The 4,794-nt window shown below is 38.8% G+C and overlaps 1 pseudogene; it reads right to left on the bottom strand.

Annotated features, from left to right (window-relative positions):
- Positions 1-1,088: 1,088 nt before the first annotated feature.
- LOC146041780 (beta-1,4-galactosyltransferase 7-like) lies at positions 1,089-1,803 on the bottom strand (annotated as a pseudogene).
- Between the last annotated feature and the right edge of the window lie 2,991 nt (positions 1,804-4,794).

The following is a 4,794-nucleotide window of genomic DNA, read 5'->3' as shown; positions in this document are numbered from 1 at the left end:
AGCCAAGGACTGTCCAGAGCAAGGCAAGGCATGCTTAATACATTTCGGATTTACAATCCTTCCTCAGAAGCGTGCCTGTGCCTTGCTTGCTCCGTGTATAAATGCACAAAAACATGAATATTTATTACATGATTACTTCCGCCCCCTGGATGTCAAGTTCATTAACTGGGTGAGGGTGGATATCAATTAGGGTATGAGTGGCTAGTATTTTGCCTTCTGATTGTGTGGTAATTAGTTTCTCTAGGTTTTGATTGGGTTTTATAAGTTCTAACCTGCCCTTCCTTGTAATCTTCCATGTCTCTCCTAAATTTTTTACACTAATTGTCTATCATCAATTGCTGAAATGTAGGCACCTTCTCAGTCACAGACTGATCCCATTCTTTAAACTCTCTCATGTGGCTAGAAGGTTCAAGATTCTTTCTTAATACCTCAATATCGGTTTCTAATTTCTTGGTTTATGAGCCCTAAAAAGTGCTCATAAAACAGACAGAATATACAAACCTACAAATGCAAAATATGTGAAAATACAGTGTAATCTTAATCACATTGTTGTTAACTACTACAGTGCAATACAGGTCTATTTAGCGTTAAACAAATTCTGCTACTCTGCCATCTAGTGGTCAAAAAGATATTGCTGTGTAAAAACCGTCTTTTCTGGGGGAAAAAGTGTTTACATACTAATAATGTCCAGAGCAGTGCTCATATGTGCAAATAATATATAATAGATACTGTAGAGTCTCATTTAAAAATGTAGCTAAATTCCCTATAAAACTTTGTAAATATGTGAATGTAATTATTAATTAATTATAGAGCAAAATGTGTTCAAATATTATAAAACAAATATATAGCAGTAAGTGAAGGAAAGTTGTCAACTGACTGATGCTCAGAGATGTTTTATTTCTATACTGATAATTCTGATCATATGAAAATACTGGTTTTATGTTGTGGGAAATATGGTAGAATTATATAATAATTTGGTAAAGCTTAAAAAAATATTTTACTTCTGTTAGAATTTCTCAAAGTTCTATAACAAAATACAGAGTGTAATGTTCAGTTCAATGCACACCACAGAGGTCACAGTCCATCAACTAATTCAGCACAGTACATGGGGCTCCACCAATGGTGAATTCAGGACCTGACCCCACAGGATATTGCACACTGTGCAGCCTGCCCTTATGGTCCACCTTAAACTGCACCTGCTTCTGAGTGGCATTCCTCTTCTGGCCACGCTTCCTCCAAGCTGGGTCATGAATATGGTGAGAAGTTTGGTACTCTGTAGTGATTCCAGGTGGCCATAAAAGCTGCAACCCGACTCCTTTTGATCCTAAGGTAAAATTGTCAACTTCCTTACCCCACCCACATTCCCAAAACCAGTCCATTCCATAAGTCATAGTGCTGTTTGGTGAGCAGAAGGATGCCCCCAACACTGGTCTTTCTGGTGAAGCCGTATGGATGGAGCCCTTGTCTGGGTAGCCATAGTCTACATCTGGATTACTAGAGAGCCGGTCAACATCGTGCATGGCAATATAGTGTAGTGTTTTTTTTTTACTAAACAACTGTTGGACAGGATGTTGCTATGGCCAATCAGATTATAGCTATTATCTTCTAGAAGGTTCTAAATAAATATGAAATAGATCTTTAATAGAATGCCCATCTTAATAAATAAACCCCCTAGTCAGTGTCATTGTCATTCTCCAAGTAGCAGAAATTTATCATAGAGGTCCTGTTACAACTGAAGTGATCCACCTGATTTATGATAAATATGTGGTGGTGGATTTTATTCTCATTCAGGTACTGGTGCATTTAGAGGACCAAGCTCAGGAGCTCCTTAAATGGACCAGCACAGTCAGATGGTGAGGAGCCTCATTAAAACTGTCGGACTAAGAGGGCGGGGTCTCTGGCATGTGACATAACATAATAGAGGAAGGGAACCTTTACATGGCTCCTTTACAATTACAGGGAACCTTTACATAGAATAGTACAGTATTACAAAGAACTAAACAATGAGTTCCAGTCAATGCCAGTGCAGGAAATATACCCCTATCACGGTATCTTTAAAGGAGATGGTCTATTCCAATCGAAGGTTCACTCACAATGTGTGCCCATTTGATAGAACCGAAAAAAGGAGGACCGGTCTGCTATAATGTCATTCATTACATCCTCCTTATAAAAAAGTGTGCCGAGCGTAGCGAGGAACCGTGCCCGAAGCATTGCGAGCGATGCGAGGGGCTGCGGTGCAACTCCAACTGTGTCCATGTCGACATTCGGGTAAAAAAAACAGTGAAAAACACATGTAGACCTTAAACCATGTCAACCTTTAACCCTGTCGATCTTGCCCCATGTCGACCTAATGACTGTCGACCTAAGTGTGGTCTAACAGTTGTACCGTAACCCACTGAACGAGATGATATAATTTAGAAAATCTATATTGGTAGAGAACATAAAAACTACAAACAGATTATAACTAATTTAAAGACCATTTTCCAAAGAAAAAAAAAATACATTTAAGGGTAAATAGATACCACTAAGATTGTTATCGTAAAAGGTTATTTAAATACATCATACTGACCAATTGCAAATCAAATATTTAATTTTTGATCAATACCATCATAGTAGAATTTGGTACAATACTTGGGTATTTTACAATAGTAAAGGTTAATGTTGATTTTTTTTCTTGGGGGGGGGGGGGGTGTTAAAACATTCATATTTTACTATTGTTAAAGGTGAGAAATGTAATGTGTGTAAAACAATTATATGAATTAGAACGTTTACTTACCATAAATTAGATGAATTCACTCTAATGGCTTGGCTTCCTTTTTAACATCAGAACTTTAAAATTAGAACTTGAACTTAAGAACTTGAAGATTAACTTTAAAAATAACTATCCAAAAATAAAAACTTGTAGAAAAAATGTGAAAAACAATGTGTTTAAGGGAATGCTAAGTGATGTCCAATGGCGCCAAGATACTCCATTACAGGGACATGTCCATACTGTGAAAAACACCGCTCAATTGCCTCCTCACGTTCTTTCAAGTCTCTCCTTGGGGGTGTTCTTGCAACATTCAAAACGACCTTCTGGATAAAACTAGCTGTCACTTTCTGTTCTTTATGTAGAAACGCGATCAGCTTGTATACACCAAAACTTTTTTCGCTAAGAAGGATGTTCCATCTGCGATGCCAACCCTCAAACTTATTTTGGGTTCGGGGTATTCCAGCTAACATTGAATCATAGATGGACCATATTTCTGGTGGAAAAATAGGTGGTGACCGGGTAAGTATTCTTGTGCGATCTCTTAGACGTCCCAATACATATGTCTCCTCAAAATAAGTTAACACAGGGGTAGCAATTGCAGGCATTTCCACTTTCAAAAGTTCAAACGCAGCTGGAATGTCATCTTGGGGTAGAAAAGCAAGTGCTTGGAGGTGCTTTAATTTCAATGCAAGTGCATAATCCTTTCCATAATCGCCTGCAAGTCCATGTGCTTGAATCTTTCTACAAACGTTTTGGGAAAGATGAAAGAGGCAAGACCTATGTGTGCTGCTTGGAAAAACAGCCTTTGAAGCTTTGATTGCTGAAAGTTCAAAATCAGTTATTATATACATTGGGGCAAATGGAATTCCCAAATCATTTCCAATGTCTTGAAGTTTTTCAAAAAATCGTAGATAGCATTCCTCAGTCTTGCTGCTTAACAGTCCATAAACAAGAGGTAAAAAGTGCTTTGATGTTTCATGAGTCCCAACCATAGCATGTATGGAATAGATCTGGCAAAATAATGTCGGGCAAGTCTTGAAAGTTCCGTCCCAATACGGTGCTTCATGGAGCTTCCTCAAGTTCTCTATTGTACTAAATAAAAGTACCATTTCATTAAGAACTGAACTGTCCCTTAACAAAAATTTGGTATCCTCGATGTATTCCAAATTATGAGGAACATGAATGTTATCCAGAGGGTGGGTTCGGCAGGGCAATCTTCTCTCCTTAATCTTTCTACTATTTGCCGAAGGGATTCCCGGTTGGGCAAGCACATAGCACTTGTAGAGGGCATATCAGCTGTTAAATTTTGTATAATTTGTGATGGTTCCTCTGTGGTATCCCTGGCACATTGCTTTATCGCTGCCTTAGCAACGGCCACAATTGTCTTCTCCGGTCTTGGAGCATGAGTATGCTCACCGTGTCTATTCAGTTGGTGAACTCCGGCCACAATAGTGGTTTTGGCGTAGCATGAACAAGGGCCTGTTGTTCTTTCTGTGCAGTGCCAATAGATGATGTCTCCCTTCTGCTTATTCTTGGCAAGTAGATAGCCGTTTATGTTCAGTAACATTCCTCTCTAGGAAGGAACAAATGTAAATTCGGGCGGTGGTGATGGTGCTGGTGATATTGCTGCTGCTGCTGCTCTCGCTTCATCTGCCATCTTAGAAAAAATAGCTGTAGCATATACCACAGAATACTTGATCCAAAAGTTCAATTATGAATCCGGGACATTGAATGTAGGTATTTTTATAGTGTTCGAAATGGGCTTTAGAAAAAAAAAAAAACTAAGCCAATGAAAAGGCTTTATTTTAAAAAGTGGGCTGGTTTAAAATTAGCCGTTAAGACTTGAACAGGTACTGTAAATTGGTTTGAAAAAAAAACATGGACATGCTGAAAATGTTTGAATTTAGTTTAGAGGGCAACTTGAGGGTGCAACAGGGGTGAAGGAGGATGCCAGGTGCTAACCCTAATGAAGGGGTGATAATGCGAGTATCAGCGCTAGTATAGAGGTGAGCGGTGCCGCTTCATTATGCTACTTGTGGTAC

The sequence above is a fragment of the Crinia signifera genome, chromosome 19, assembly GCF_055691185.1.
Source record: "Crinia signifera chromosome 19, ASM5569118v1, whole genome shotgun sequence".
Lineage (NCBI taxonomy): Eukaryota > Metazoa > Chordata > Amphibia > Anura > Myobatrachidae > Crinia > Crinia signifera.
Note: the sequence above shows the minus strand (reverse complement) of the source record. Positions and strands in the feature narration are given on the sequence as shown.